General features: G+C 39.2%; 1 pseudogene across 1 annotated transcript; it reads left to right on the top strand.

Moving 5' to 3' along the window:
* Window positions 1–6,033: 6,033 nt before the first annotated feature.
* LOC309652931 (solute carrier family 25 member 3 pseudogene) lies at window positions 6,034–7,325 on the top strand (annotated as a pseudogene). The gene has a single exon. The product of its transcript is annotated as a solute carrier family 25 member 3 pseudogene (transcript).
* The last annotated feature ends 607 nt before the right edge of the window (window positions 7,326–7,932 follow it).

Here is a 7,932-nt window from a genome sequence, read left to right on the forward strand (position 1 = left end):
GCTGCAATTTCAATCTTAATGTCTGCTCTTTGTGTGACAGTTCTTGCATAAAATGCATTCTCAGTCCCTTCCATGGTACTTATTCTTGATGCAGGGAACAGTTGGCAGAAGCCAAAGTCCTTTCTCTTTATGGACCATTCAAGATGTAAGTGAGGGACATAGATGCTGTGACATATGACTGCTATAGAACTTTTACACTGTTTTTACTTCAATCATTTGATGGTTTTTAAGAAATACTTGGCCATTTTCCTCATATAGATTTGAACAAGGAAACAGAAGTGACCATCTATTCTCAGTCTTTTCCTAATCAGCTTTTACAGATTTTAAATATGATGGCATGATTGAACTTTTTACTATGGACTTAATGGCTGTACTGTATTGTTCTTTGGCATTTGCCCAGTCCCACCCCCACATATCCTGGTCTCCTCAACATATAATATACACATTAGGCACTACTGTTTGTTTGGCCTAGGAAATGCAAAAATGACTATATGGAGAGATAGGTCATTAAACAAATACACCTGAGCAACATCATGATGATGAGCATTGGTCTAGATAAGACATAAGTTTGGGTTCAAATTTGAGATCCACTACTTGATAGCAGTGTGGTCTTGCATAAGTCATTGCAACTCTCTATACCTTAATATCATTATGTTTAAAATAGGGATATCCATACTTAGTTCCTAAAATTACTATACAGATTGCCTAAAATAATATATGTAAAGGACTTAGCACAGTGTGAAGCACAAAATAAATGGTTACTATACACATTATATACAGGGTGCTACGCTGGGAACATGGCCTGGGAAAGTCAAGAAAAGCCTCATAGAAGAGGTATTAGCTGCAGTCAGACTAGAAGAATAAATAGGGCTGCCTAGAGGACAGAGACGTAAAGGGTCTTCTGGACAAAAGGAGCAGCATGTAAAAAGGTATGGGGACAAAAAAAAATGACTTCAGGTCGTTTGAGGAACTGAAAGTATTTTGGTATAAACGAAACCCAGGGTGAATGTGAAAGAATAGGAGTCAGGACAGGGGAGTAGGTAGATGAGGCCAAAGAAATAGGTTGAGGCCAAAACACAAAAGCTTTTGTATGCCATTATAAGACATTCATACTTTAACCTGTGGCTGATCAAGACTAATAGAAGAGTTTTAAGTAGGAGAGTGACGTGGATCATATTTCATTTGGGGTCAAGTTGGTTAATGTGTGTGTGTGGAGGTGATTATCAGAGAGGATGACACTAGAAACAGAGCAGCCATTAAGATCTGGCTATTGCAATAATCCAGTCAAGAAACTACAAGGGACTGAACTGAGGTAGTCAATGGGATCTACAAGAGGAGGGGGTGGTATCAGCAAGGTGATCAAAGATAGAATCAGTAGGAGCTTATGACCAATAGCAAAGACCAGGGGTTGATAAGAACAGAGAAACATCTAGGATATCTGTCATCTTTCTAACTTGGAAAACTAGGTAGATTGAGAGGTCATTAACTTACCTTGTAAAAAGAGCTCAGTTTTGAACATGTTGAGCTTGAGGGCTCTGTCAGACATCCAAGTAGAAAGATCAATTTGGCAATTCTATAATTCAGAACAGACAAATGGACTGAAGTTGTGGATTGTGTAGTGGTCAAATCTAAATTAACTATGAATTAATTATGATGGAGATTTGTAACAAAGAGTCTAACTCCATTTTTGATTTTTGACTGCTGATAGCTTTCAAGCTCTGCCACTCTGTCTTCCCCTGTATCTGCACAAGCTGATGCGAAGGCCTAGATGCTCCCTACTTTGGTGCCAGGGGGAGGCTCAAACTACGGAAGCCCTAGCCCATGCAAGGGAACCCTCACCCCAGCCCCACAACCTAGCCACAATAAAATCCAAAGCCAGCTGCCCCTCCTCGCTCTCTCAATCCACTTTTCGACCTGCTTGGGAACTTACACTTCTCTCTTCAGAAAGTCTCATTATATGAATAATAAATCTCATTCCTACCCTCTTGATGCATATGTGGTATCATCAGTCTCAATATCCAAACCAATTTTGAGGGAGGGTCCATTTCACCTCTTCTGTATGACAGCAATAGGGCCATTATGTAAAAGTCCAATGTTGTGAGTCTTTCTCATGATAATATGTAGCTTTTGAATACTTAAGTGATTAAGATAATAGCTATGGAATCACTTAGATATGATACGTATAATGTATAATATGTATGTATAGAGTCAAAAGGGAAGTGGTCAGGGTGTGTAGAACCCTGAGAGAAAACCATCATTTAAACATTAGGTAGAAGAAGAGGAGTACATGAAGGAACCTGAAAAAGACTTGGCAGAAAACTAAGAGAGAAGGAATTCAAGCAAGGAGAGCATTTTAAGAAGTAAAAAGAATTCATTAGGATCAAATGTTTAACAGGGTTCAAATTAGATTTGAAAAATGTTATTAGTTTAATAATTAGGAGGTGACTGGTATAAAGAAAGTACTGTTTAGATTTACAAAGCATCTCCATGTGGGAAGAAAAAACTGTCCTTTGAAGTTTTGCCCATTATTGCCCTTGGTCCACTTTCCTTCAGAGCATTAGGTAACTTTCACTGAGACTATCACGTGAGCTGCTCTCAGTTTAACACCCTAGATAAACATGAATTTAAAAAATCATAGAATAATTGAACAAGCTCTTTAAATCATATTTCACTTAAAGCTCAAGGATAACAAAGGACAAATAAACACAAAGAATAACTGGCTGAAAATGTATAGCCCGTTGGCCAGAAATCACAGAATTCTTTCCTGCCCTAAATTCTAGTCTTACTCCCAGTATTCGACACCAGCTTAGGATCCACCTAGATATCTGTACGCCTAAAATCCTAGAATCAATAAAGTCAGCACAGCCTTGCACCAGCATTAAGATTTGCTATATGAGCGGAGTCTTATGGCCTATGGGGGTCCATGAGATCCAGTTTGATATTATCTGCCAAACTCCATTAGTGTCAGTGTTTTAGGTTGAAGAGGATTCTAATGTCACAATGGGGTTTGGTGTGTTTTCCGATTTTGATTTTTCCACAGTGAATAGAGATTTGTTCTGTAGTCTGTTGATTGACCATGACCACATCTTACAGTGCCTGTTGGCTCATAGCTCTGCCTTTAGACCTCACAAGCTGATCTGTTCCTCCTCCAGTTTCACAGCTACAGGATCTGTCTATCTCAGTTATATCCCAAAGCCAGTATGTGGTTTATGGTTTTTACACAAAGTTCTTTTTTATACATTCTTGAACTACCTAAGAGTAGGCCAAATTAGCAAGCACTCCCCACACTATGGATTAATTGTGATGTGGGTCAAAGTACAGGTTCAAAGTTACTGTCTTTCTTATTGCAACATATAGAGGTTGTTTGGTTTTATAGATTAGAATCATTGTCTATGGAATCAGACAGACTTTTGTTCAAATTGAAGACTGACTACACACAAGCCATGTGACCCTGAGTGAGATATATAACTTATCTGAGCCTCAGTCTCTACATCTATAAAACGGGAATTAAAATAACTATCTCATAGAGTTTTAAGGGTATGGGGTGTGTGTATGTGTGCACACGCACGTGTGTGTTATGTGTAGTGTAGCACATGGCACAGAGAAATACTTTAAAAATGACAAATATTATTACAATATGAAAAACTTAGGTGATAGTAGTTAACATTTTTTAGACACATTTTATATATCAGGAATCTAAGGTTTGGAGAAGATAAGCAAACATCCCAAGACCATACAGCTAGGAAGTAGTAGAATTGAGATTCCCAACTGGATCATTTGATTCCATGGCACTTCTGTGTGCTGCTGGCTCATTGCAACACACTGTTGTCTTCACTGTCTTCACAGACCTAAACTGAGCTAACAGCATTACAGAAATCATACATTCACTTCTTGTGGACATAACTGATCCATTATGAGTGAGGTATTCTGGTTTATTTACCAGATCCACTCATTCTTTCATCAATGTTGAAGTAGTGTTAAAAAAACCAAAAAGGTCAAACTCCCTCTTTTAATCATCAGGTTGAAAGAAAGGCCTGTATAGACTTAAGTCTGGCCTTTTATTTCAGTTGCTTCAAAAGACATCTTGGCAAATTTTTGGATTCTTGGGTTCCTTTTTTTTTTGATATTTACACTTTGAAATCCATCTTCTTAGGATGGTTGTGTATTGTCTCTCTTGGAAAGGCAACATTAACATTTCTTTATTTTTAGGTATAGCAACTAGTTTCTGAAATGTGTCCACTGAGAGTTATTCCTTTAGTAATGGGACAAAATAAAAAATATTAAAAATCACCAGTCAGTATAGTATTTTCAGAAATGCAGTATTTATCAAATAAATATTCATTTCTTTAAGAACACTGTGACTCCAATGGTTATATCTTATATCCATATATCATGTATATCAACTATTATATGAAGGTAATATTTGATTAAAGTTGAAATAAGCACCAGAAAATTTTAATAAAGACTGAAACTTTTAGAGGAGTTCCAAATTGTTTTACAAATCATTTCTCTCAATGAAATTGTTACATTCTAAAACCTCATGCTTGGGGTTTCCCAGTTACTTATTATTATTTTTTTTTTTAGTGATTCCTCATGAGGTTCCACATTCTGATTTTCCATTTTATTCCATATTATATACATGTCATTATTCTGCTTCTTTTTCACTTAGTATGAGAGCATTTATGTCATAAAATTACATGAATGATGCATACTCTAGACACCAGGATTTATCTTGAGGCTTGCTGATGACCTTAGATCATCTTTTAATTATTCACAAACCAATTAGTAGATGGATTGCTAGGAGCTTTGCCACTGGAATAATTTAAAATTCTGACCACCAAACAAACTTTCCTGAAAAGCTCCTCTTACTTTTGATTGGTTACTAAATAAATAAATCTCCAAAGGTGTAGGCCCCTGTGGAATCGTGGATCAATCTTCAACTGTGGAGATGCTTGAGGGGTATTCACATCTGTGTAAATCAGGGCAATCTTGGTTGCAAATAACAGAATACCCAAACCAAACTAATTTAGGCAAAAAAAGAATTAAAGGAATTTATTGATTTACATAAATGAAATCCAGAGGCAGCCTGATCCAGAGGCAGGGCTGGCTACAGGCACTGTTGCAGTCAATGCTCAAATGCGTCATCAGACTTTGTTTCTCTAGAAATGGACCCACAGTTACATGGGCAATTAATCTACAACAAAGGAGGCAAGAATATACAATGAGGAAAAGACAGCCTCTTCAATAAGTGGTGCTGGGAAAACTGGACAGCTAAATGTAAAAGAATGAAATTAGAACACTCCCTAACACCATACACAAAAATAAACTCAAAATGGATTAAAGACTTAAATGTGAGATGTAAAACCATAAAACTTCCAGGAGAAAACATAGGCAGTACACTCTTTGACATTGGTCTTAGCAATATTTTTTTGGATATGTCTCCTTAGGCAAGGAAAACAGAAGCAAAAATAAATAAATAGGACTACATCTAACTAAAAAGCTTTCGTACAGCAATGAAAACCATCAACAAAAAGGCCAGTTACTGAATGGGAGAGGATATTTGCAAACAATATATCCAATAAGGAGTTAATATCCAAAATATACAAAGAACTCATACAACTCAACACCAAAAAAACCCAAACCTGATTAAAAAATGGGCAGAGGACCTGAATAGACATTTTCCCAAAGAAGATATACAGATGGCCAATAGGAACATGAAAAGATGCTCAGCATCACTAACCATCAGGGTCATGCAAATCAAAACCACAATGAGATATCACCTCCTACCTATCAGAATGGCTATTATCAAAAAGGCAACAAATAACAAGTGTTGGTGAGGATGTGGAGAAAAGTGAACCCTCATGCACTATTGCTGGGAATGTAAATTGGTGCAGCCACTATGGAAAATAGTATGGAGGTTCCTAAAAAAATTAAAAATAGAACTACCGGGGCTTCCCTGGTGGCGCAGTGGTTAAGAATCCGCCTGCCACTCTGTGAGCCCCAGCCTTTCCGAGGGAGCGGTGGTGTGTTCGCCATCTTAGGGAGAAAATGTTCTCGTCCGTGGCGCACTTGGCGCGGGTGAACCCCTTCAACGCGCCCCACCTGCAGCTGGTGCAAGATGGACTCGCGGGCCCCCGCAGCAACCCCGCCGGGCCCCCAGGCCCACCCCTCCGCTCCTGCAAGCTGGCAGCCGCCGCTGTGGAAGAGTACAGTTGTGAATATGGCTCCGCGAAGTTTTACGCACTGTGTGGCTTTGGTGGGGTCTTAGGTTGTGGTCTGACACACACTGCTGTTGTTCCTCTGGATTTAGTGAAATGCCGTATGCAGATGGACCCACAAAAGTACAAGGGCATATTTAATGGATTCTCAATTACATTCAAAGAAGATGGTGTTCATGGTTTGGCCAAAGGATGGGCTCCGACTTTCATTGGCTACTCTATGCAAGGGCTCTGCAAATTTGTCTTTTATGAAGTCTTCAAAGTTTTGTATAGCAACATGCTTGGAGAGGAGAATGCCTATCTCTGGTGCACATCACTATATTTGGCTGCCTCTGCCAGTGCTGAATTCTTTGCTGACATTGCTCTGGCTCCTATGGAAGCTGCTAAGGTTCGAATTCAAACCCAACCAGGATATGCTAACACTTTGAGGGATGCAGCTCCCAAAATGTATAAGGAAGAAGGCTTAAAGGCATTCTACAAGGGGGTTGCTCCTCTCTGGATGAGACAGATACCATACACCATGATGAAGTTCGCCTGCTTTGAACGTACTGTTGAAGCATTGTATAAGTTTGCGGTTCCCAAGCCCCGAAGTGAATGTTCAAAGCCAGAGCAGCTGGTTGTCACATTTGTGGCAGGTTACATAGCTGGAGTCTTCTGTGCCATTGTTTCTCACCCTGCTGATTCTGTGGTGTCTGTGTTGAATAAAGAGAAGGGTAGCAGTGCATCTCTGGTCCTCCAGAGACTTGGATTTAGAGGTGTATGGAAGGGACTGTTTGCCCGTATCATCATGATCGGCACTCTGCACTGCAGTGGTTCATCTATGACTCCGTGAAGGTCTACTTCAGGCTCCCTCGCCCTCCTCCACCTGAGATGCCAGAATCTCTGAAGAAGAAGCTTGGGTACACTCAGTAGATGAAAGCAAATGTGGACTGAATCTGCTTGTTGATCAGTGTTGAGGAAAATGCAGAAGGAACTTTTATATATTTGACAGTGTAGGAAATTGTCTATTCCTAATATAATTACTGTAGTACTCTTGCCAGAAGCAAGAGTTTCAAACTTACTGTTGAAATAAACCCAACTGTTCATGAAAAAAAAAAAAAAAAAGAATCCGCCTGCCAATGGAGGGGACACGGGTTCGAGCCCTGGTCCAGGAAGATCCCACATGCCATGGAGCAACTAAGCCCATGTGCCACAACTACTGAGCCTACACTCTAGAGCCCGCAAGCCACAACTACTGAAGCTCATGTGCCCTAGAGCCCATGCTCCGCAACAAGAGAAGCGACCGCAATGAGAAGCCCGTGCACTGCAACGAAGACCCAATGCAGCCAAAAAAAAAAAAATAGAACTACCATATGATCCAGCAATTCCACTTGTGGATATTTATCCGAAGAAAACCAAAACACTAACTTGAAAAGATATATGCACCCCTATGCTCATTGCAGCATTATTTATAATAGCCATGATATGGAAGCAACCTAAGTATCCATCGATAGATGAACACATATATACACAATGGAATATTACACAGCTATAACAAAGAATGAAATCTCGCTATCTGTGACAACATGAATAGACCTAGAGGGTATTATGCTAAGTGAAATAACTCTGACAAAGAAAGACAAATGCTGTATGATTTCACTTATATGTGGAATCTAAAAAACAAAGCAAATGAACAAACATAACCAAACACAAACAGAGTCATAGATATAGAGAA

This window comes from Balaenoptera physalus (assembly GCF_965194825.1).
Source record: "Balaenoptera physalus genome assembly, chromosome: X".
In the NCBI taxonomy this organism is placed as follows: Eukaryota; Metazoa; Chordata; class Mammalia; order Artiodactyla; family Balaenopteridae; genus Balaenoptera; species Balaenoptera physalus.